Source organism: Schistocerca americana, unplaced genomic scaffold (assembly GCF_021461395.2).
Source record: "Schistocerca americana isolate TAMUIC-IGC-003095 unplaced genomic scaffold, iqSchAmer2.1 HiC_scaffold_247, whole genome shotgun sequence".
In the NCBI taxonomy this organism is placed as follows: Eukaryota; Metazoa; Arthropoda; class Insecta; order Orthoptera; family Acrididae; genus Schistocerca; species Schistocerca americana.
Genome location: NW_025725958.1, coordinates 77,829 through 102,219, shown reverse-complemented (window position 1 = coordinate 102,219; position 24,391 = coordinate 77,829). Strand labels below are relative to the sequence as shown.

The window sequence follows — 24,391 nt, the reverse complement described above, 5'->3', positions numbered from 1 at the left end:
TTCCACTTGCATGGCAGTGTGCGCATGTTGGTGTGTTAAAAATTCTGGAGGCGCTGCCTCGCACTTTACTACTGTGTACCACTCTTGTCGTCCAACTGCAAAAGACTGGGCCACAACAACTTTCCGCGTCTCCATTGCACTGCGCAAACTACGAAACGCTCCCCAAACATGGCACTCACCCACGCAGACGACTTTTCCGACTTTACACGACGCTCACGCAACGCTCACGCTAGTGACAGCCTTATTTAGAGCTTGACGTCGCACACAAGCGAATGAGCACATTTCGCCGACGACTTAGGCCGCCCTCCTAGTGTGGCTGTTCGGTGTCTGCAGGCAGCGAGGGGCTGCAAGCTTCCTGTGTTCGCGCCTATGTCACCTCTGCTTGCTTGTCAGAGACAGAGTATCGCAAAACATACAACTCACTCCATGAATTGATTGCTACGGCATCTGTCATCAGCAGTCACAACTAGCAACACCAGTAGCAGCCGACTGCACGTCAAGAATTGGAATGTGCAGTGGGATTTTTGTGAATTCGGCGCAAGGCTGATCTTTGCGACATAGGTTTGAGAATCTTATGGGAACACTTGTACTGTTTCTAAATTAAGTGTAGTGGTGGGAGGAGGGTGCTTCGTGCGCATTACAGCACGCTTGCCAATTGTGGCTGCTAATCGTTGGCTCGTATCTGCCTTGACACATTTTCTGGCTGTGAATTATTCCACTTGCATGGCAGTGTGCGCATGTTGGTGTGTTAAAAATTCTGGAGGCGCTGCCTCGCACTTTACTACTGTGTACCACTCTTGTCGTCCAACTGCAAAAGACTGGGCCACAACAACTTTCCGCGTCTCCATTGCACTGCGCAAACTACGAAACGCTCCCCAAACATGGCACTCACCCACGCAGACGACTTTTCCGACTTTACACGACGCTCACGCAACGCTCACGCTAGTGACAGCCTTATTTAGAGCTTGACGTCGCACACAAGCGAATGAGCACATTTCGCCGACGACTTAGGCCGCCCTCCTAGTGTGGCTGTTCGGTGTCTGCAGGCAGCGAGGGGCTGCAAGCTTCCTGTGTTCGCGCCTATGTCACCTCTGCTTGCTTGTCAGAGACAGAGTATCGCAAAACATACAACTCACTCCATGAATTGATTGCTACGGCATCTGTCATCAGCAGTCACAACTAGCAACACCAGTAGCAGCCGACTGCACGTCAAGAATTGGAATGTGCAGTGGGATTTTTGTGAATTCGGCGCAAGGCTGATCTTTGCGACATAGGTTTGAGAATCTTATGGGAACACTTGTACTGTTTCTAAATTAAGTGTAGTGGTGGGAGGAGGGTGCTTCGTGCGCATTACAGCACGCTTGCCAATTGTGGCTGCTAATCGTTGGCTCGTATCTGCCTTGACACATTTTCTGGCTGTGAATTATTCCACTTGCATGGCAGTGTGCGCATGTTGGTGTGTTAAAAATTCTGGAGGCGCTGGGTATCGATCCCAGTACCTCTCGCATGCTAAGCGAGCGCTCTACCATCTGAGCTACGCCCCCTGCTGACGAACTGCGCTACATACAGCCATATCAATGACACAGACCCTTGCACTCCCATTATTCCGCTGACAAACACTACTCTCAATGTGTCCGTGAGGGTGTCTTTCAGGTTTCCTGCATTCTGTATCGAATCGTAGTTGGCCAAAATCAAAGTGGCACGCACGACGTCGAAAATAGCGTTCGGCCAACGCTCTGAGGTAGACGAACGTGTTGTCCACTCTCTAGACTTCATTGAGGTTAGGCCGTTATACCTAAGGCAGATTTGCACTCGATGACACCTCGACAACAGCCGGTCCTCACATTTACGTCTTGCTCTCCTTACGTCAGTATACGAGTCTGTGACGCTGGCTTTGCAACATCTTGCGTGCCTTTAGGCTCGCCGCGACCAACACTTACCACGCACTGACCACAAAACATGGAGGCGCCGGGGCTTGAACCCGGGACCTTTCATATGCAAAGCGAACGCTCTACCAACTGAGCTACGCCCCCAAGCACAACCAAGCTGCGCTGTTCTCCGTTCTTTGCTACTCTCATGTGCACGGACGCGATGGTTGGTTGGTTTGCAGGGGTGAAGGGACCAGAGTACAAAGGCGCGGACACGTTCACATACGCAAGAGTTCCAAGTACTTTCGATGCTCTGGTATTACGACTGCAAATTCCGTCCGTTTTTAACGTCTTAAATTGAAGGGACAGTCACAAGTTGCTCCGTTTTCACTCCATGTCGACAATCACACAGCACCTGAGGTAACAAGCACATCTGAAGACCCATTGTGCACTCGACTGTTCATGCCAACTCACTGCCTCGCACTTTACTACTGTGTACCACTCTTGTCGTCCAACTGCAAAAGACTGGGCCACAACAACTTTCCGCGTCTCCATTGCACTGCGCAAACTACGAAACGCTCCCCAAACATGGCACTCACCCACGCAGACGACTTTTCCGACTTTACACGACGCTCACGCAACGCTCACGCTAGTGACAGCCTTATTTAGAGCTTGACGTCGCACACAAGCGAATGAGCACATTTCGCCGACGACTTAGGCCGCCCTCCTAGTGTGGCTGTTCGGTGTCTGCAGGCAGCGAGGGGCTGCAAGCTTCCTGTGTTCGCGCCTATGTCACCTCTGCTTGCTTGTCAGAGACAGAGTATCGCAAAACATACAACTCACTCCATGAATTGATTGCTACGGCATCTGTCATCAGCAGTCACAACTAGCAACACCAGTAGCAGCCGACTGCACATCAAGAATTGGAATGTGCAGTGGGATTTTTGTGAATTCGGCGCAAGGCTGATCTTTGCGACATAGGTTTGAGAATCTTATGGGAACACTTGTACTGTTTCTAAATTAAGTGTAGTGGTGGGAGGAGGGTGCTTCGTGCGCATTACAGCACGCTTGCCAATTGTGGCTGCTAATCGTTGGCTCGTATCTGTCTTGACACATTTTCTGGCTGTGAATTATTCCACTTGCATGGCAGTGTGCGCATGTTGGTGTGTTAAAAATTCTGGAGGCGCTGGGTATCGATCCCAGTACCTCTCGCATGCTAAGCGAGCGCTCTACCAGCTGAGCTACGCCCCCTGCTGACGAACTGCGCTACATACAGCCATATCAATGACACAGACCCTTGCACTCCCATTATTCCGCTGACAAACACTACTCTCAATGTGTCCGTGAGGGTGTCTTTCAGGTTTCCTGCATTCTGTATCGAATCGTAGTTGGCCAAAATCAAAGTGGCACGCACGACGTCGAAAATAGCGTTCGGCCAACGCTCTGAGGTAGACGAACGTGTTGTCCACTCTCTAGACTTCATTGAGGTTAGGCCGTTATACCTAAGGCAGATTTGCACTCGATGACACCTCGACAACAGCCGGTCCTCACATTTACGTCTTGCTCTCCTTACGTCAGTATACGAGTCTGTGACGCTGGCTTTGCAACATCTTGCGTGCCTTTAGGCTCGCCGCGACCAACACTTACCACGCACTGACCACAAAACATGGAGGCGCCGGGGCTTGAACCCGGGACCTTTCATATGCAAAGCGAACGCTCTACCAACTGAGCTACGCCCCCAAGCACAACCAAGCTGCGCTGTTCTCCGTTCTTTGCTACTCTCATGTGCACGGACGCGATGGTTGGTTGGTTTGCAGGGGTGAAGGGACCAGAGTACAAAGGCGCGGACACGTTCACATACGCAAGAGTTCCAAGTACTTTCGATGCTCTGGTATTACGACTGCAAATTCCGTCCGTTTTTAACGTCTTAAATTGAAGGGACAGTCACAAGTTGCTCCGTTTTCACTCCATGTCGACAATCACACAGCACCTGAGGTAACAAGCACATCTGAAGACCCATTGTGCACTCGACTGTTCATGCCAACTCACTGCCTCGCACTTTACTACTGTGTACCACTCTTGTCGTCCAACTGCAAAAGACTGGGCCACAACAACTTTCCGCGTCTCCATTGCACTGCGCAAACTACGAAACGCTCCCCAAACATGGCACTCACCCACGCAGACGACTTTTCCGACTTTACACGACGCTCACGCAACGCTCACGCTAGTGACAGCCTTATTTAGAGCTTGACGTCGCACACAAGCGAATGAGCACATTTCGCCGACGACTTAGGCCGCCCTCCTAGTGTGGCTGTTCGGTGTCTGCAGGCAGCGAGGGGCTGCAAGCTTCCTGTGTTCGCGCCTATGTCACCTCTGCTTGCTTGTCAGAGACAGAGTATCGCAAAACATACAACTCACTCCATGAATTGATTGCTACGGCATCTGTCATCAGCAGTCACAACTAGCAACACCAGTAGCAGCCGACTGCACATCAAGAATTGGAATGTGCAGTGGGATTTTTGTGAATTCGGCGCAAGGCTGATCTTTGCGACATAGGTTTGAGAATCTTATGGGAACACTTGTACTGTTTCTAAATTAAGTGTAGTGGTGGGAGGAGGGTGCTTCGTGCGCATTACAGCACGCTTGCCAATTGTGGCTGCTAATCGTTGGCTCGTATCTGTCTTGACACATTTTCTGGCTGTGAATTATTCCACTTGCATGGCAGTGTGCGCATGTTGGTGTGTTAAAAATTCTGGAGGCGCTGGGTATCGATCCCAGTACCTCTCGCATGCTAAGCGAGCGCTCTACCAGCTGAGCTACGCCCCCTGCTGACGAACTGCGCTACATACAGCCATATCAATGACACAGACCCTTGCACTCCCATTATTCCGCTGACAAACACTACTCTCAATGTGTCCGTGAGGGTGTCTTTCAGGTTTCCTGCATTCTGTATCGAATCGTAGTTGGCCAAAATCAAAGTGGCACGCACGACGTCGAAAATAGCGTTCGGCCAACGCTCTGAGGTAGACGAACGTGTTGTCCACTCTCTAGACTTCATTGAGGTTAGGCCGTTATACCTAAGGCAGATTTGCACTCGATGACACCTCGACAACAGCCGGTCCTCACATTTACGTCTTGCTCTCCTTACGTCAGTATACGAGTCTGTGACGCTGGCTTTGCAACATCTTGCGTGCCTTTAGGCTCGCCGCGACCAACACTTACCACGCACTGACCACAAAACATGGAGGCGCCGGGGCTTGAACCCGGGACCTTTCACATGCAAAGCGAACGCTCTACCAACTGAGCTACGCCCCCAAGCACAACCAAGCTGCGCTGTTCTCCGTTCTTTGCTACTCTCATGTGCACGGACGCGATGGTTGGTTGGTTTGCAGGGGTGAAGGGACCAGAGTACAAAGGCGCGGACACGTTCACATACGCAAGAGTTCCAAGTAGTTTCGATGCTCTGGTATTACGACTGCAAATTCCGTCCGTTTTTAACGTCTTAAATTGAAGGGACAGTCACAAGTTGCTCCGTTTTCACTCCATGTCGACAATCACACAGCACCTGAGGTAACAAGCACATCTGAAGACCCATTGTGCACTCGACTGTTCATGCCAACTCACTGCCTCGCACTTTACTACTGTGTACCACTCTTGTCGTCCAACTGCAAAAGACTGGGCCACAACAACTTTCCGCGTCTCCATTGCACTGCGCAAACTACGAAACGCTCCCCAAACATGGCACTCACCCACGCAGACGACTTTTCCGACTTTACACGACGCTCACGCAACGCTCACGCTAGTGACAGCCTTATTTAGAGCTTGACGTCGCACACAAGCGAATGAGCACATTTCGCCGACGACTTAGGCCGCCCTCCTAGTGTGGCTGTTCGGTGTCTGCAGGCAGCGAGGGGCTGCAAGCTTCCTGTGTTCGCGCCTATGTCACCTCTGCTTGCTTGTCAGAGACAGAGTATCGCAAAACATACAACTCACTCCATGAATTGATTGCTACGGCATCTGTCATCAGCAGTCACAACTAGCAACACCAGTAGCAGCCGACTGCACGTCAAGAATTGGAATGTGCAGTGGGATTTTTGTGAATTCGGCGCAAGGCTGATCTTTGCGACATAGGTTTGAGAATCTTATGGGAACACTTGTACTGTTTCTAAATTAAGTGTAGTGGTGGGAGGAGGGTGCTTCGTGCGCATTACAGCACGCTTGCCAATTGTGGCTGCTAATCGTTGGCTCGTATCTGTCTTGACACATTTTCTGGCTGTGAATTATTCCACTTGCATGGCAGTGTGCGCATGTTGGTGTGTTAAAAATTCTGGAGGCGCTGGGTATCGATCCCAGTACCTCTCGCATGCTAAGCGAGCGCTCTACCAGCTGAGCTACGCCCCCTGCTGACGAACTGCGCTACATACAGCCATATCAATGACACAGACCCTTGCACTCCCATTATTCCGCTGACAAACACTACTCTCAATGTGTCCGTGAGGGTGTCTTTCAGGTTTCCTGCATTCTGTATCGAATCGTAGTTGGCCAAAATCAAAGTGGCACGCACGACGTCGAAAATAGCGTTCGGCCAACGCTCTGAGGTAGACGAACGTGTTGTCCACTCTCTAGACTTCATTGAGGTTAGGCCGTTATACCTAAGGCAGATTTGCACTCGATGACACCTCGACAACAGCCGGTCCTCACATTTACGTCTTGCTCTCCTTACGTCAGTATACGAGTCTGTGACGCTGGCTTTGCAACATCTTGCGTGCCTTTAGGCTCGCCGCGACCAACACTTACCACGCACTGACCACAAAACATGGAGGCGCCGGGGCTTGAACCCGGGACCTTTCACATGCAAAGCGAACGCTCTACCAACTGAGCTACGCCCCCAAGCACAACCAAGCTGCGCTGTTCTCCGTTCTTTGCTACTCTCATGTGCACGGACGCGATGGTTGGTTGGTTTGCAGGGGTGAAGGGACCAGAGTACAAAGGCGCGGACACGTTCACATACGCAAGAGTTCCAAGTAGTTTCGATGCTCTGGTATTACGACTGCAAATTCCGTCCGTTTTTAACGTCTTAAATTGAAGGGACAGTCACAAGTTGCTCCGTTTTCACTCCATGTCGACAATCACACAGCACCTGAGGTAACAAGCACATCTGAAGACCCATTGTGCACTCGACTGTTCATGCCAACTCACTGCCTCGCACTTTACTACTGTGTACCACTCTTGTCGTCCAACTGCAAAAGACTGGGCCACAACAACTTTCCGCGTCTCCATTGCACTGCGCAAACTACGAAACGCTCCCCAAACATGGCACTCACCCACGCAGACGACTTTTCCGACTTTACACGACGCTCACGCAACGCTCACGCTAGTGACAGCCTTATTTAGAGCTTGACGTCGCACACAAGCGAATGAGCACATTTCGCCGACGACTTCGGCCGCCCTCCTAGTGTGGCTGTTCGGTGTCTGCAGGCAGCGAGGGGCTGCAAGCTTCCTGTGTTCGCGCCTATGTCACCTCTGCTTGCTTGTCAGAGACAGAGTATCGCAAAACATACAACTCACTCCATGAATTGATTGCTACGGCATCTGTCATCAGCAGTCACAACTAGCAACACCAGTAGCAGCCGACTGCACGTCAAGAATTGGAATGTGCAGTGGGATTTTTGTGAATTCGGCGCAAGGCTGATCTTTGCGACATAGGTTTGAGAATCTTATGGGAACACTTGTACTGTTTCTAAATTAAGTGTAGTGGTGGGAGGAGGGTGCTTCGTGCGCATTACAGCACGCTTGCCAATTGTGGCTGCTAATCGTTGGCTCGTATCTGCCTTGACACATTTTCTGGCTGTGAATTATTCCACTTGCATGGCAGTGTGCGCATGTTGGTGTGTTAAAAATTCTGGAGGCGCTGCCTCGCACTTTACTACTGTGTACCACTCTTGTCGTCCAACTGCAAAAGACTGGGCCACAACAACTTTCCGCGTCTCCATTGCACTGCGCAAACTACGAAACGCTCCCCAAACATGGCACTCACCCACGCAGACGACTTTTCCGACTTTACACGACGCTCACGCAACGCTCACGCTAGTGACAGCCTTATTTAGAGCTTGACGTCGCACACAAGCGAATGAGCACATTTCGCCGACGACTTAGGCCGCCCTCCTAGTGTGCCTGTTCGGTGTCTGCAGGCAGCGAGGGGCTGCAAGCTTCCTGTGTTCGCGCCTATGTCACCTCTGCTTGCTTGTCAGAGACAGAGTATCGCAAAACATACGACTCACTCCATGAATTGATTGCTACGGCATCTGTCATCAGCAGTCACAACTAGCAACACCAGTAGCAGCCGACTGCACGTCAAGAATTGGAATGTGCAGTGGGATTTTTGTGAATTCGGCGCAAGGCTGATCTTTGCGACATAGGTTTGAGAATCTTATGGGAACACTTGTACTGTTTCTAAATTAAGTGTAGTGGTGGGAGGAGGGTGCTTCGTGCGCATTACAGCACGCTTGCCAATTGTGGCTGCTAATCGTTGGCTCGTATCTGCCTTGACACATTTTCTGGCTGTGAATTATTCCACTTGCATGGCAGTGTGCGCATGTTGGTGTGTTAAAAATTCTGGAGGCGCTGCCTCGCACTTTACTACTGTGTACCACTCTTGTCGTCCAACTGCAAAAGACTGGGCCACAACAACTTTCCGCGTCTCCATTGCACTGCGCAAACTACGAAACGCTCCCCAAACATGGCACTCACCCACGCAGACGACTTTTCCGACTTTGCACGACGCTCACGCAACGCTCACGCTAGTGACAGCCTTATTTAGAGCTTGACGTCGCACACAAGCGAATGAGCACATTTCGCCGACGACTTAGGCCGCCCTCCTAGTGTGCCTGTTCGGTGTCTGCAGGCAGCGAGGGGCTGCAAGCTTCCTGTGTTCGCGCCTATGTCACCTCTGCTTGCTTGTCAGAGACAGAGTATCGCAAAACATACAACTCACTCCATGAATTGATTGCTACGGCATCTGTCATCAGCAGTCACAACTAGCAACACCAGTAGCAGCCGACTGCACGTCAAGAATTGGAATGTGCAGTGGGATTTTTGTGAATTCGGCGCAAGGCTGATCTTTGCGACATAGGTTTGAGAATCTTATGGGAACACTTGTACTGTTTCTAAATTAAGTGTAGTGGTGGGAGGAGGGTGCTTCGTGCGCATTACAGCACGCTTGCCAATTGTGGCTGCTAATCGTTGGCTCGTATCTGCCTTGACACATTTTCTGGCTGTGAATTATTCCACTTGCATGGCAGTGTGCGCATGTTGGTGTGTTAAAAATTCTGGAGGCGCTGGGTATCGATCCCAGTACCTCTCGCATGCTAAGCGAGCGCTCTACCATCTGAGCTACGCCCCCTGCTGACGAACTGCGCTACATACAGCCATATCAATGACACAGACCCTTGCACTCCCATTATTCCGCTGACAAACACTACTCTCAATGTGTCCGTGAGGGTGTCTTTCAGGTTTCCTGCATTCTGTATCGAATCGTAGTTGGCCAAAATCAAAGTGGCACGCACGACGTCGAAAATAGCGTTCGGCCAACGCTCTGAGGTAGACGAACGTGTTGTCCACTCTCTAGACTTCATTGAGGTTAGGCCGTTATACCTAAGGCAGATTTGCACTCGATGACACCTCGACAACAGCCGGTCCTCACATTTACGTCTTGCTCTCCTTACGTCAGTATACGAGTCTGTGACGCTGGCTTTGCAACATCTTGCGTGCCTTTAGGCTCGCCGCGACCAACACTTACCACGCACTGACCACAAAACATGGAGGCGCCGGGGCTTCAACCCGGGACCTTTCATATGCAAAGCGAACGCTCTACCAACTGAGCTACGCCCCCAAGCACAACCAAGCTGCGCTGTTCTCCGTTCTTTGCTACTCTCATGTGCACGGACGCGATGGTTGGTTGGTTTGCAGGGGTGAAGGGACCAGAGTACAAAGGCGCGGACACGTTCACATACGCAAGAGTTCCAAGTACTTTCGATGCTCTGGTATTACGACTGCAAATTCCGTCCGTTTTTAACGTCTTAAATTGAAGGGACAGTCACAAGTTGCTCCGTTTTCACTCCATGTCGACAATCACACAGCACCTGAGGTAACAAGCACATCTGAAGACCCATTGTGCACTCGACTGTTCATGCCAACTCACTGCCTCGCACTTTACTACTGTGTACCACTCTTGTCGTCCAACTGCAAAAGACTGGGCCACAACAACTTTCCGCGTCTCCATTGCACTGCGCAAACTACGAAACGCTCCCCAAACATGGCACTCACCCACGCAGACGACTTTTCCGACTTTACACGACGCTCACGCAACGCTCACGCTAGTGACAGCCTAATTTAGAGCTTGACGTCGCACACAAGCGAATGAGCACATTTCGCCGACGACTTAGGCCGCCCTCCTAGTGTGGCTGTTCGGTGTCTGCAGGCAGCGAGGGGCTGCAAGCTTCCTGTGTTCGCGCCTATGTCACCTCTGCTTGCTTGTCAGAGACAGAGTATCGCAAAACATACAACTCACTCCATGAATTGATTGCTACGGCATCTGTCATCAGCAGTCACAACTAGCAACACCAGTAGCAGCCGACTGCACGTCAAGAATTGGAATGTGCAGTGGGATTTTTGTGAATTCGGCGCAAGGCTGATCTTTGCGACATAGGTTTGAGAATCTTATGGGAACACTTGTACTGTTTCTAAATTAAGTGTAGTGGTGGGAGGAGGGTGCTTCGTGCGCATTACAGCACGCTTGCCAATTGTGGCTGCTAATCGTTGGCTCGTATCTGTCTTGACACATTTTCTGGCTGTGAATTATTCCACTTGCATGGCAGTGTGCGCATGTTGGTGTGTTAAAAATTCTGGAGGCGCTGGGTATCGATCCCAGTACCTCTCGCATGCTAAGCGAGCGCTCTACCAGCTGAGCTACGCCCCCTGCTGACGAACTGCGCTACATACAGCCATATCAATGACACAGACCCTTGCACTCCCATTATTCCGCTGACAAACACTACTCTCAATGTGTCCGTGAGGGTGTCTTTCAGGTTTCCTGCATTCTGTATCGAATCGTAGTTGGCCAAAATCAAAGTGGCACGCACGACGTCGAAAATAGCGTTCGGCCAACGCTCTGAGGTAGACGAACGTGTTGTCCACTCTCTAGACTTCATTGAGGTTAGGCCGTTATACCTAAGGCAGATTTGCACTCGATGACACCTCGACAACAGCCGGTCCTCACATTTACGTCTTGCTCTCCTTACGTCAGTATACGAGTCTGTGACGCTGGCTTTGCAACATCTTGCGTGCCTTTAGGCTCGCCGCGACCAACACTTACCACGCACTGACCACAAAACATGGAGGCGCCGGGGCTTGAACCCGGGACCTTTCACATGCAAAGCGAACGCTCTACCAACTGAGCTACGCCCCCAAGCACAACCAAGCTGCGCTGTTCTCCGTTCTTTGCTACTCTCATGTGCACGGACGCGATGGTTGGTTGGTTTGCAGGGGTGAAGGGACCAGAGTACAAAGGCGCGGACACGTTCACATACGCAAGAGTTCCAAGTAGTTTCGATGCTCTGGTATTACGACTGCAAATTCCGTCCGTTTTTAACGTCTTAAATTGAAGGGACAGTCACAAGTTGCTCCGTTTTCACTCCATGTCGACAATCACACAGCACCTGAGGTAACAAGCACATCTGAAGACCCATTGTGCACTCGACTGTTCATGCCAACTCACTGCCTCGCACTTTACTACTGTGTACCACTCTTGTCGTCCAACTGCAAAAGACTGGGCCACAACAACTTTCCGCGTCTCCATTGCACTGCGCAAACTACGAAACGCTCCCCAAACATGGCACTCACCCACGCAGACGACTTTTCCGACTTTACACGACGCTCACGCAACGCTCACGCTAGTGACAGCCTTATTTAGAGCTTGACGTCGCACACAAGCGAATGAGCACATTTCGCCGACGACTTCGGCCGCCCTCCTAGTGTGGCTGTTCGGTGTCTGCAGGCAGCGAGGGGCTGCAAGCTTCCTGTGTTCGCGCCTATGTCACCTCTGCTTGCTTGTCAGAGACAGAGTATCGCAAAACATACAACTCACTCCATGAATTGATTGCTACGGCATCTGTCATCAGCAGTCACAACTAGCAACACCAGTAGCAGCCGACTGCACGTCAAGAATTGGAATGTGCAGTGGGATTTTTGTGAATTCGGCGCAAGGCTGATCTTTGCGACATAGGTTTGAGAATCTTATGGGAACACTTGTACTGTTTCTAAATTAAGTGTAGTGGTGGGAGGAGGGTGCTTCGTGCGCATTACAGCACGCTTGCCAATTGTGGCTGCTAATCGTTGGCTCGTATCTGCCTTGACACATTTTCTGGCTGTGAATTATTCCACTTGCATGGCAGTGTGCGCATGTTGGTGTGTTAAAAATTCTGGAGGCGCTGCCTCGCACTTTACTACTGTGTACCACTCTTGTCGTCCAACTGCAAAAGACTGGGCCACAACAACTTTCCGCGTCTCCATTGCACTGCGCAAACTACGAAACGCTCCCCAAACATGGCACTCACCCACGCAGACGACTTTTCCGACTTTACACGACGCTCACGCAACGCTCACGCTAGTGACAGCCTTATTTAGAGCTTGACGTCGCACACAAGCGAATGAGCACATTTCGCCGACGACTTAGGCCGCCCTCCTAGTGTGCCTGTTCGGTGTCTGCAGGCAGCGAGGGGCTGCAAGCTTCCTGTGTTCGCGCCTATGTCACCTCTGCTTGCTTGTCAGAGACAGAGTATCGCAAAACATACGACTCACTCCATGAATTGATTGCTACGGCATCTGTCATCAGCAGTCACAACTAGCAACACCAGTAGCAGCCGACTGCACGTCAAGAATTGGAATGTGCAGTGGGATTTTTGTGAATTCGGCGCAAGGCTGATCTTTGCGACATAGGTTTGAGAATCTTATGGGAACACTTGTACTGTTTCTAAATTAAGTGTAGTGGTGGGAGGAGGGTGCTTCGTGCGCATTACAGCACGCTTGCCAATTGTGGCTGCTAATCGTTGGCTCGTATCTGCCTTGACACATTTTCTGGCTGTGAATTATTCCACTTGCATGGCAGTGTGCGCATGTTGGTGTGTTAAAAATTCTGGAGGCGCTGGGTATCGATCCCAGTACCTCTCGCATGCTAAGCGAGCGCTCTACCATCTGAGCTACGCCCCCTGCTGACGAACTGCGCTACATACAGCCATATCAATGACACAGACCCTTGCACTCCCATTATTCCGCTGACAAACACTACTCTCAATGTGTCCGTGAGGGTGTCTTTCAGGTTTCCTGCATTCTGTATCGAATCGTAGTTGGCCAAAATCAAAGTGGCACGCACGACGTCGAAAATAGCGTTCGGCCAACGCTCTGAGGTAGACGAACGTGTTGTCCACTCTCTAGACTTCATTGAGGTTAGGCCGTTATACCTAAGGCAGATTTGCACTCGATGACACCTCGACAACAGCCGGTCCTCACATTTACGTCTTGCTCTCCTTACGTCAGTATACGAGTCTGTGACGCTGGCTTTGCAACATCTTGCGTGCCTTTAGGCTCGCCGCGACCAACACTTACCACGCACTGACCACAAAACATGGAGGCGCCGGGGCTTGAACCCGGGACCTTTCATATGCAAAGCGAACGCTCTACCAACTGAGCTACGCCCCCAAGCACAACCAAGCTGCGCTGTTCTCCGTTCTTTGCTACTCTCATGTGCACGGACGCGATGGTTGGTTGGTTTGCAGGGGTGAAGGGACCAGAGTACAAAGGCGCGGACACGTTCACATACGCAAGAGTTCCAAGTACTTTCGATGCTCTGGTATTACGACTGCAAATTCCGTCCGTTTTTAACGTCTTAAATTGAAGGGACAGTCACAAGTTGCTCCGTTTTCACTCCATGTCGACAATCACACAGCACCTGAGGTAACAAGCACATCTGAAGACCCATTGTGCACTCGACTGTTCATGCCAACTCACTGCCTCGCACTTTACTACTGTGTACCACTCTTGTCGTCCAACTGCAAAAGACTGGGCCACAACAACTTTCCGCGTCTCCATTGCACTGCGCAAACTACGAAACGCTCCCCAAACATGGCACTCACCCACGCAGACGACTTTTCCGACTTTACACGACGCTCACGCAACGCTCACGCTAGTGACAGCCTTATTTAGAGCTTGACGTCGCACACAAGCGAATGAGCACATTTCGCCGACGACTTCGGCCGCCCTCCTAGTGTGGCTGTTCGGTGTCTGCAGGCAGCGAGGGGCTGCAAGCTTCCTGTGTTCGCGCCTATGTCACCTCTGCTTGCTTGTCAGAGACAGAGTATCGCAAAACATACAACTCACTCCATGAATTGATTGCTACGGCATCTGTCATCAGCAGTCACAACTAGCAACACCAGTAGCAGCCGACTGCACGTCAAGAATTGGAATGTGCAGTGGGATTTTTGTGAATTCGGCGCAAGGCTGATCTTTGCGACATAGGTTTGAGAATCTTATGGGAACACTTGTACTGTTTCTAAATTAAGTGTAGTGGTGGGAGGAGGGTGCTTCGTGCGCATTACAGCACGCTTGCCAATTGTGGCTGCTAATCGTTGGCTCGTATCTGCCTTGACACATTTTCTGGCTGTGAATTATTCCACTTGCATGGCAGTGTGCGCATGTTGGTGTGTTAAAAATTCTGGAGGCGCTGCCTCGCACTTTACTACTGTGTACCACTCTTGTCGTCCAACTGCAAAAGACTGGGCCACAACAACTTTCCGCGTCTCCATTGCACTGCGCAAACTACGAAACGCTCCCCAAACATGGCACTCACCCACGCAGACGACTTTTCCGACTTTACACGACGCTCACGCAACGCTCACGCTAGTGACAGCCTTATTTAGAGCTTGACGTCGCACACAAGCGAATGAGCACATTTCGCCGACGACTTAGGCCGCCCTCCTAGTGTGCCTGTTCGGTGTCTGCAGGCAGCGAGGGGCTGCAAGCTTCCTGTGTTCGCGCCTATGTCACCTCTGCTTGCTTGTCAGAGACAGAGTATCGCAAAACATACGACTCACTCCATGAATTGATTGCTACGGCATCTGTCATCAGCAGTCACAACTAGCAACACCAGTAGCAGCCGACTGCACGTCAAGAATTGGAATGTGCAGTGGGATTTTTGTGAATTCGGCGCAAGGCTGATCTTTGCGACATAGGTTTGAGAATCTTATGGGAACACTTGTACTGTTTCTAAATTAAGTGTAGTGGTGGGAGGAGGGTGCTTCGTGCGCATTACAGCACGCTTGCCAATTGTGGCTGCTAATCGTTGGCTCGTATCTGCCTTGACACATTTTCTGGCTGTGAATTATTCCACTTGCATGGCAGTGTGCGCATGTTGGTGTGTTAAAAATTCTGGAGGCGCTGGGTATCGATCCCAGTACCTCTCGCATGCTAAGCGAGCGCTCTACCATCTGAGCTACGCCCCCTGCTGACGAACTGCGCTACATACAGCCATATCAATGACACAGACCCTTGCACTCCCATTATTCCGCTGACAAACACTACTCTCAATGTGTCCGTGAGGGTGTCTTTCAGGTTTCCTGCATTCTGTATCGAATCGTAGTTGGCCAAAATCAAAGTGGCACGCACGACGTCGAAAATAGCGTTCGGCCAACGCTCTGAGGTAGACGAACGTGTTGTCCACTCTCTAGACTTCATTGAGGTTAGGCCGTTATACCTAAGGCAGATTTGCACTCGATGACACCTCGACAACAGCCGGTCCTCACATTTACGTCTTGCTCTCCTTACGTCAGTATACGAGTCTGTGACGCTGGCTTTGCAACATCTTGCGTGCCTTTAGGCTCGCCGCGACCAACACTTACCACGCACTGACCACAAAACATGGAGGCGCCGGGGCTTGAACCCGGGACCTTTCATATGCAAAGCGAACGCTCTACCAACTGAGCTACGCCCCCAAGCACAACCAAGCTGCGCTGTTCTCCGTTCTTTGCTACTCTCATGTGCACGGACGCGATGGTTGGTTGGTTTGCAGGGGTGAAGGGACCAGAGTACAAAGGCGCGGACACGTTCACATACGCAAGAGTTCCAAGTACTTTCGATGCTCTGGTATTACGACTGCAAATTCCGTCCGTTTTTAACGTCTTAAATTGAAGGGACAGTCACAAGTTGCTCCGTTTTCACTCCATGTCGACAATCACACAGCACCTGAGGTAACAAGCACATCTGAAGACCCATTGTGCACTCGACTGTTCATGCCAACTCACTGCCTCGCACTTTACTACTGTGTACCACTCTTGTCGTCCAACTGCAAAAGACTGGGCCACAACAACTTTCCGCGTCTCCATTGCACTGCGCAAACTACGAAACGCTCCCCAAACATGGCACTCACCCACGCAGACGACTTTTCCGACTTTACACGACGCTCACGCAACGCTCACGCTAGTGACAGCCTTATTTAGAGCTTGACGTCGCACACAAGCGAATGAGCACATTTCGCCGACGACTTAGGCCGCCCTCCTAGTGTGGCTGTTCGGTGTCTGCAGGCAGCGAGGGGCTGCAAGCTTCCTGTGTTCGCGCCTATGTCACCTCTGCTTGCTTGTCAGAGACAGAGTATCGCAAAACATACAACTCACTCCATGAATTGATTGCTACGGCATCTGTCATCAGCAGTCACAACTAGCAACACCAGTAGCAGCCGACTGCACGTCAAGAATTGGAATGTGCAGTGGGATTTTTGTGAATTCGGCGCAAGGCTGATCTTTGCGACATAGGTTTGAGAATCTTATGGGAACACTTGTACTGTTTCTAAATTAAGTGTAGTGGTGGGAGGAGGGTGCTTCGTGCGCATTACAGCACGCTTGCCAATTGTGGCTGCTAATCGTTGGCTCGTATCTGTCTTGACACATTTTCTGGCTGTGAATTATTCCACTTGCATGGCAGTGTGCGCATGTTGGTGTGTTAAAAATTCTGGAGGCGCTGGGTATCGATCCCAGTACCTCTCGCATGCTAAGCGAGCGCTCTACCAGCTGAGCTACGCCCCCTGCTGACGAACTGCGCTACATACAGCCATATCAATGACACAGACCCTTGCACTCCCATTATTCCGCTGACAAACACTACTCTCAATGTGTCCGTGAGGGTGTCTTTCAGGTTTCCTGCATTCTGTATCGAATCGTAGTTGGCCAAAATCAAAGTGGCACGCACGACGTCGAAAATAGCGTTCGGCCAACGCTCTGAGGTAGACGAACGTGTTGTCCACTCTCTAGACTTCATTGAGGTTAGGCCGTTATACCTAAGGCAGATTTGCACTCGATGACACCTCGACAACAGCCGGTCCTCACATTTACGTCTTGCTCTCCTTACGTCAGTATACGAGTCTGTGACGCTGGCTTTGCAACATCTTGCGTGCCTTTAGGCTCGCCGCGACCAACACTTACCACGCACTGACCACAAAACATGGAGGCGCCGGGGCTTGAACCCGGGACCTTTCACATGCAAAGCGAACGCTCTACCAACTGAGCTACGCCCCCAAGCACAACCAAGCTGCGCTGTTCTCCGTTCTTTGCTACTCTCATGTGCACGGACGCGATGGTTGGTTGGTTTGCAGGGGTGAAGGGACCAGAGTACAAAGGCGCGGACACGTTCACATACGCAAGAGTTCCAAGTAGTTTCGATGCTCTGGTATTACGACTGCAAATTCCGTCCGTTTTTAACGTCTTAAATTGAAGGGACAGTCACAAGTTGCTCCGTTTTCACTCCATGTCGACAATCACACAGCACCTGAGGTAACAAGCACATCTGAAGACCCATTGTGCACTCGACTGTTCATGCCAACTCACTGCCTCGCACTTTACTACTGTGTACCACTCTTGTCGTCCAACTGCAAAAGACTGGGCCACAACAACTTTCCGCGTCTCCATTGCACTGCGCAAACTACGAAACGCTCCCCAAACATGGCACTCACCCACGCAGACGACTTTTCCGACTTTACACGACGCTCACGCAACGCTCACGCTAGTGACAGCCTTATTTAGAGCTTGACGTCGCACACAAGCGAATGAGCACATTTCGCCGACGACTTCGGCCGCCCTCCTAGTGTGGCTGTTCGGTGTCTGCAGGCAGCGAGGGGCTGCAAGCTTCCTGTGTTCGCGCCTATGTCACCTCTGCTTGCTTGTCAGAGACAGAGTATCGCAAAACATACAACTCACTCCATGAATTGATTGCTACGGCATCTGTCATCAGCAGTCACAACTAGCAACACCAGTAGCAGCCGACTGCACGTCAAGAATTGGAATGTGCAGTGGGATTTTTGTGAATTCGGCGCAAGGCTGATCTTTGCGACATAGGTTTGAGAATCTTATGGGAACACTTGTACTGTTTCTAAATTAAGTGTAGTGGTGGGAGGAGGGTGCTTCGTGCGCATTACAGCACGCTTGCCAATTGTGGCTGCTAATCGTTGGCTCGTATCTGCCTTGACACATTTTCTGGCTGTGAATTATTCCACTTGCATGGCAGTGTGCGCATGTTGGTGTGTTAAAAATTCTGGAGGCGCTGCCTCGCACTTTACTACTGTGTACCACTCTTGTCGTCCAACTGCAAAAGACTGGGCCACAACAACTTTCCGCGTCTCCATTGCACTGCGCAAACTACGAAACGCTCCCCAAACATGGCACTCACCCACGCAGACGACTTTTCCGACTTTACACGACGCTCACGCAACGCTCACGCTAGTGACAGCCTTATTTAGAGCTTGACGTCGCACACAAGCGAATGAGCACATTTCGCCGACGACTTAGGCCGCCCTCCTAGTGTGCCTGTTCGGTGTCTGCAGGCAGCGAGGGGCTGCAAGCTTCCTGTGTTCGCGCCTATGTCACCTCTGCTTGCTTGTCAGAGACAGAGTATCGCAAAACATACGACTCACTCCATGAATTGATTGCTACGGCATCTGTCATCAGCAGTCACAACTAGCAACACCAGTAGCAGCCGACTGCACGTCAAGAATTGGAATGTGCAGTGGGATTTTTGTGAATTCGGCGCAAGGCTGATCTTTGCGACATAGGTTTGAGAATCTTATGGGAACACTTGTACTGTTTCTAAATTAAGTGTAGTGGTGGGAGGAGGGTGCTTCGTGCGCATTACAGCACGCTTGCCAATTGTGGCTGCTAATCGTTGGCTCGTATCTGCCTTGACACATTTTCTGGCTGTGAATTATTCCACTTGCATGGCAGTGTGCGCATGTTGGTGTGTTAAAAATTCTGGAGGCGCTGCCTCGCACTTTACTACTGTGTACCACTCTTGTCGTCCAACTGCAAAAGACTGGGCCACAACAACTTTCCGCGTCTCCATTGCACTGCGCAAACTACGAAACGCTCCCCAAACATGGCACTCACCCACGCAGACGACTTTTCCGACTTTACACGACGCTCACGCAACGCTCACGCTAGTGACAGCCTTATTTAGAGCTTGACGTCGCACACAAGCGAATGAGCACATTTCGCCGACGACTTAGGCCGCCCTCCTAGTGTGCCTGTTCGGTGTCTGCAGGCAGCGAGGGGCTGCAAGCTTCCTGTGTTCGCGCCTATGTCACCTCTGCTTGCTTGTCAGAGACAGAGTATCGCAAAACATACAACTCACTCCATGAATTGATTGCTACGGCATCTGTCATCAGCAGTCACAACTAGCAACACCAGTAGCAGCCGACTGCACGTCAAGAATTGGAATGTGCAGTGGGATTTTTGTGAATTCGGCGCAAGGCTGATCTTTGCGACATAGGTTTGAGAATCTTATGGGAACACTTGTACTGTTTCTAAATTAAGTGTAGTGGTGGGAGGAGGGTGCTTCGTGCGCATTACAGCACGCTTGCCAATTGTGGCTGCTAATCGTTGGCTCGTATCTGCCTTGACACATTTTCTGGCTGTGAATTATTCCACTTGCATGGCAGTGTGCGCATGTTGGTGTGTTAAAAATTCTGGAGGCGCTGGGTATCGATCCCAGTACCTCTCGCATGCTAAGCGAGCGCTCTACCATCTGAGCTACGCCCCCTGCTGACGAACTGCGCTACATACAGCCATATCAATGACACAGACCCTTGCACTCCCATTATTCCGCTGACAAACACTACTCTCAATGTGTCCGTGAGGGTGTCTTTCAGGTTTCCTGCATTCTGTATCGAATCGTAGTTGGCCAAAATCAAAGTGGCACGCACGACGTCGAAAATAGCGTTCGGCCAACGCTCTGAGGTAGACGAACGTGTTGTCCACTCTCTAGACTTCATTGAGGTTAGGCCGTTATACCTAAGGCAGATTTGCACTCGATGACACCTCGACAACAGCCGGTCCTCACATTTACGTCTTGCTCTCCTTACGTCAGTATACGAGTCTGTGACGCTGGCTTTGCAACATCTTGCGTGCCTTTAGGCTCGCCGCGACCAACACTTACCACGCACTGACCACAAAACATGGAGGCGCCGGGGCTTGAACCCGGGACCTTTCATATGCAAAGCGAACGCTCTACCAACTGAGCTACGCCCCCAAGAACAACCAAGCTGCGCTGTTCTCCGTTCTTTGCTACTCTCATGTGCACGGACGCGATGGTTGGTTGGTTTGCAGGGGTGAAGGGACCAGAGTACAAAGGCGCGGACACGTTCACATACGCAAGAGTTCCAAGTACTTTCGATGCTCTGGTATTACGACTGCAAATTCCGTCCGTTTTTAACGTCTTAAATTGAAGGGACAGTCACAAGTTGCTCCGTTTTCACTCCATGTCGACAATCACACAGCACCTGAGGTAACAAGCACATCTGAAGACCCATTGTGCACTCGACTGTTCATGCCAACTCACTGCCTCGCACTTTACTACTGTGTACCACTCTTGTCGTCCAACTGCAAAAGACTGGGCCACAACAACTTTCCGCGTCTCCATTGCACTGCGCAAACTACGAAACGCTCCCCAAACATGGCACTCACCCACGCAGACGACTTTTCCGACTTTACACGACGCTCACGCAACGCTCACGCTAGTGACAGCCTTATTTAGAGCTTGACGTCGCACACAAGCGAATGAGCACATTTCGCCGACGACTTAGGCCGCCCTCCTAGTGTGCCTGTTCGGTGTCTGCAGGCAGCGAGGGGCTGCAAGCTTCCTGTGTTCGCGCCTATGTCACCTCTGCTTGCTTGTCAGAGACAGAGTATCGCAAAACATACAACTCACTCCATGAATTGATTGCTACGGCATCTGTCATCAGCAGTCACAACTAGCAACACCAGTAGCAGCCGACTGCACGTCAAGAATTGGAATGTGCAGTGGGATTTTTGTGAATTCGGCGCAAGGCTGATCTTTGCGACATAGGTTTGAGAATCTTATGGGAACACTTGTACTGTTTCTAAATTAAGTGTAGTGGTGGGAGGAGGGTGCTTCGTGCGCATTACAGCACGCTTGCCAATTGTGGCTGCTAATCGTTGGCTCGTATCTGTCTTGACACATTTTCTGGCTGTGAATTATTCCACTTGCATGGCAGTGTGCGCATGTTGGTGTGTTAAAAATTCTGGAGGCGCTGGGTATCGATCCCAGTACCTCTCGCATGCTAAGCGAGCGCTCTACCAGCTGAGCTACGCCCCCTGCTGACGAACTGCGCTACATACAGCCATATCAATGACACAGACCCTTGCACTCCCATTATTCCGCTGACAAACACTACTCTCAATGTGTCCGTGAGGGTGTCTTTCAGGTTTCCTGCATTCTGTATCGAATCGTAGTTGGCCAAAATCAAAGTGGCACGCACGACGTCGAAAATAGCGTTCGGCCAACGCTCTGAGGTAGACGAACGTGTTGTCCACTCTCTAGACTTCATTGAGGTTAGGCCGTTATACCTAAGGCAGATTTGCACTCGATGACACCTCGACAACAGCCGGTCCTCACATTTACGTCTTGCTCTCCTTACGTCAGTATACGAGTCTGTGACGCTGGCTTTGCAACATCTTGCGTGCCTTTAGGCTCGCCGCGACCAACACTTACCACGCACTGACCACAAAACATGGAGGCGCCGGGGCTTGAACCCGGGACCTTTCACATGCAAAGCGAACGCTCTACCAACTGAGCTACGCCCCCAAGCACAACCAAGCTGCGCTGTTCTCCGTTCTTTGCTACTCTCATGTGCACGGACGCGATGGTTGGTTGGTTTGCAGGGGTGAAGGGACCAGAGTACAAAGGCGCGGACACGTTCACATACGCAAGAGTTCCAAGTAGTTTCGATGCTCTGGTATTACGACTGCAAATTCCGTCCGTTTTTAACGTCTTAAATTGAAGGGACAGTCACAAGTTGCTCCGTTTTCACTCCATGTCGACAATCACACAGCACCTGAGGTAACAAGCACATCTGAAGACCCATTGTGCACTCGACTGTTCATGCCAACTCACTGCCTCGCACTTTACTACTGTGTACCACTCTTGTCGTCCAACTGCAAAAGACTGGGCCACAACAACTTTCCGCGTCTCCATTGCACTGCGCAAACTACGAAACGCTCCCCAAACATGGCACTCACCCACGCAGACGACTTTTCCGACTTTACACGACGCTCACGCAACGCTCACGCTAGTGACAGCCTTATTTAGAGCTTGACGTCGCACACAAGCGAATGAGCACATTTCGCCGACGACTTAGGCCGCCCTCCTAGTGTGGCTGTTCGGTGTCTGCAGGCAGCGAGGGGCTGCAAGCTTCCTGTGTTCGCGCCTATGTCACCTCTGCTTGCTTGTCAGAGACAGAGTATCGCAAAACATACAACTCACTCCATGAATTGATTGCTACGGCATCTGTCATCAGCAGTCACAACTAGCAACACCAGTAGCAGCCGACTGCACGTCAAGAATTGGAATGTGCAGTGGGATTTTTGTGAATTCGGCGCAAGGCTGATCTTTGCGACATAGGTTTGAGAATCTTATGGGAACACTTGTACTGTTTCTAAATTAAGTGTAGTGGTGGGAGGAGGGTGCTCCGTGCGCATTACAGCACGCTTGCCAATTGTGGCTGCTAATCGTTGGCTCGTATCTGCCTTGACACATTTTCTGGCTGTGATATATTCCACTTGCATGGCAGTGTGCGCATGTTGGTGTGTTAAAAATTCTGGAGGCGCTGGGTATCGATCCCAGTACCTCTCGCATGCTAAGCGAGCGCTCTACCATCTGAGCTACGCCCCCTGCTGACGAACTGCGCTACATACAGCCATATCAATGACACAGACCCTTGCACTCCCATTATTCCGCTGACAAACACTACTCTCAATGTGTCCGTGAGGGTGTCTTTCAGGTTTCCTGCATTCTGTATCGAATCGTAGTTGGCCAAAATCAAAGTGGCACGCACGACGTCGAAAATAGCGTTCGGCCAACGCTCTGAGGTAGACGAACGTGTTGTCCACTCTCTAGACTTCATTGAGGTTAGGCCGTTATACCTAAGGCAGATTTGCACTCGATGACACCTCGACAACAGCCGGTCCTCACATTTACGTCTTGCTCTCCTTACGTCAGTATACGAGTCTGTGACGCTGGCTTTGCAACATCTTGCGTGCCTTTAGGCTCGCCGCGACCAACACTTACCACGCACTGACCACAAAACATGGAGGCGCCGGGGCTTGAACCCGGGACCTTTCACATGCAAAGCGAACGCTCTACCAACTGAGCTACGCCCCCAAGCACAACCAAGCTGCGCTGTTCTCCGTTCTTTGCTACTCTCATGTGCACGGACGCGATGGTTGGTTGGTTTGCAGGGGTGAAGGGACCAGAGTACAAAGGCGCGGACACGTTCACATACGCAAGAGTTCCAAGTAGTTTCGATGCTCTGGTATTACGACTGCAAATTCCGTCCGTTTTTAACGTCTTAAATTGAAGGGACAGTCACAAGTTGCTCCGTTTTCACTCCATGTCGACAATCACACAGCACCTGAGGTAACAAGCACATCTGAAGACCCATTGTGCACTCGACTGTTCATGCCAACTCACTGCCTCGCACTTTACTACTGTGTACCACTCTTGTCGTCCAACTGCAAAAGACTGGGCCACAACAACTTTCCGCGTCTCCATTGCACTGCGCAAACTACGAAACGCTCCCCAAACATGGCACTCACCCACGCAGACGACTTTTCCGACTTTACACGACGCTCACGCAACGCTCACGCTAGTGACAGCCTTATTTAGAGCTTGACGTCGCACACAAGCGAATGAGCACATTTCGCCGACGACTTCGGCCGCCCTCCTAGTGTGGCTGTTCGGTGTCTGCAGGCAGCGAGGGGCTGCAAGCTTCCTGTGTTCGCGCCTATGTCACCTCTGCTTGCTTGTCAGAGACAGAGTATCGCAAAACATACAACTCACTCCATGAATTGATTGCTACGGCATCTGTCATCAGCAGTCACAACTAGCAACACCAGTAGCAGCCGACTGCACGTCAA

The 24,391-nt window shown here is 51.1% G+C and overlaps 24 non-coding genes across 24 annotated transcripts; all 24 read right to left on the bottom strand.

Annotated features, from left to right (window-relative positions):
* Positions 1–1,471: 1,471 nt before the first annotated feature.
* Positions 1,472–1,544, bottom strand: Trnaa-agc. Its single transcript has one exon. It is a non-coding gene; the product is annotated as a tRNA-Ala (tRNA).
* A 416-nt stretch (positions 1,545–1,960) lies between these two features.
* Trnaa-ugc lies at positions 1,961–2,033 on the bottom strand. Its single transcript has one exon. It is a non-coding gene; the product is annotated as a tRNA-Ala (tRNA).
* Positions 2,034–3,046: 1,013 nt separating this feature from the next.
* On the bottom strand, positions 3,047–3,119 carry Trnaa-agc. Its single transcript has one exon. It is a non-coding gene; the product is annotated as a tRNA-Ala (tRNA).
* A 416-nt stretch (positions 3,120–3,535) lies between these two features.
* Trnaa-ugc lies at positions 3,536–3,608 on the bottom strand. The gene has a single exon. It is a non-coding gene; the product is annotated as a tRNA-Ala (tRNA).
* A 1,013-nt stretch (positions 3,609–4,621) lies between these two features.
* On the bottom strand, positions 4,622–4,694 carry Trnaa-agc. Its single transcript has one exon. It is a non-coding gene; the product is annotated as a tRNA-Ala (tRNA).
* Positions 4,695–5,110: 416 nt separating this feature from the next.
* Positions 5,111–5,183, bottom strand: Trnaa-ugc. Its single transcript has one exon. It is a non-coding gene; the product is annotated as a tRNA-Ala (tRNA).
* Positions 5,184–6,196: 1,013 nt separating this feature from the next.
* Trnaa-agc lies at positions 6,197–6,269 on the bottom strand. Its single transcript has one exon. It is a non-coding gene; the product is annotated as a tRNA-Ala (tRNA).
* Positions 6,270–6,685: 416 nt separating this feature from the next.
* Trnaa-ugc lies at positions 6,686–6,758 on the bottom strand. Its single transcript has one exon. It is a non-coding gene; the product is annotated as a tRNA-Ala (tRNA).
* Positions 6,759–9,197: 2,439 nt separating this feature from the next.
* Trnaa-agc lies at positions 9,198–9,270 on the bottom strand. Its single transcript has one exon. It is a non-coding gene; the product is annotated as a tRNA-Ala (tRNA).
* Positions 9,271–9,686: 416 nt separating this feature from the next.
* On the bottom strand, positions 9,687–9,759 carry Trnaa-ugc. Its single transcript has one exon. It is a non-coding gene; the product is annotated as a tRNA-Ala (tRNA).
* A 1,013-nt stretch (positions 9,760–10,772) lies between these two features.
* On the bottom strand, positions 10,773–10,845 carry Trnaa-agc. The gene has a single exon. It is a non-coding gene; the product is annotated as a tRNA-Ala (tRNA).
* Positions 10,846–11,261: 416 nt separating this feature from the next.
* On the bottom strand, positions 11,262–11,334 carry Trnaa-ugc. Its single transcript has one exon. It is a non-coding gene; the product is annotated as a tRNA-Ala (tRNA).
* A 1,726-nt stretch (positions 11,335–13,060) lies between these two features.
* Trnaa-agc lies at positions 13,061–13,133 on the bottom strand. Its single transcript has one exon. It is a non-coding gene; the product is annotated as a tRNA-Ala (tRNA).
* Positions 13,134–13,549: 416 nt separating this feature from the next.
* Positions 13,550–13,622, bottom strand: Trnaa-ugc. Its single transcript has one exon. It is a non-coding gene; the product is annotated as a tRNA-Ala (tRNA).
* A 1,726-nt stretch (positions 13,623–15,348) lies between these two features.
* Positions 15,349–15,421, bottom strand: Trnaa-agc. The gene has a single exon. It is a non-coding gene; the product is annotated as a tRNA-Ala (tRNA).
* A 416-nt stretch (positions 15,422–15,837) lies between these two features.
* Positions 15,838–15,910, bottom strand: Trnaa-ugc. Its single transcript has one exon. It is a non-coding gene; the product is annotated as a tRNA-Ala (tRNA).
* A 1,013-nt stretch (positions 15,911–16,923) lies between these two features.
* On the bottom strand, positions 16,924–16,996 carry Trnaa-agc. Its single transcript has one exon. It is a non-coding gene; the product is annotated as a tRNA-Ala (tRNA).
* A 416-nt stretch (positions 16,997–17,412) lies between these two features.
* On the bottom strand, positions 17,413–17,485 carry Trnaa-ugc. The gene has a single exon. It is a non-coding gene; the product is annotated as a tRNA-Ala (tRNA).
* Positions 17,486–19,924: 2,439 nt separating this feature from the next.
* Positions 19,925–19,997, bottom strand: Trnaa-agc. Its single transcript has one exon. It is a non-coding gene; the product is annotated as a tRNA-Ala (tRNA).
* A 416-nt stretch (positions 19,998–20,413) lies between these two features.
* On the bottom strand, positions 20,414–20,486 carry Trnaa-ugc. The gene has a single exon. It is a non-coding gene; the product is annotated as a tRNA-Ala (tRNA).
* A 1,013-nt stretch (positions 20,487–21,499) lies between these two features.
* Positions 21,500–21,572, bottom strand: Trnaa-agc. The gene has a single exon. It is a non-coding gene; the product is annotated as a tRNA-Ala (tRNA).
* A 416-nt stretch (positions 21,573–21,988) lies between these two features.
* On the bottom strand, positions 21,989–22,061 carry Trnaa-ugc. The gene has a single exon. It is a non-coding gene; the product is annotated as a tRNA-Ala (tRNA).
* Positions 22,062–23,074: 1,013 nt separating this feature from the next.
* Trnaa-agc lies at positions 23,075–23,147 on the bottom strand. Its single transcript has one exon. It is a non-coding gene; the product is annotated as a tRNA-Ala (tRNA).
* A 416-nt stretch (positions 23,148–23,563) lies between these two features.
* On the bottom strand, positions 23,564–23,636 carry Trnaa-ugc. The gene has a single exon. It is a non-coding gene; the product is annotated as a tRNA-Ala (tRNA).
* Between the last annotated feature and the right edge of the window lie 755 nt (positions 23,637–24,391).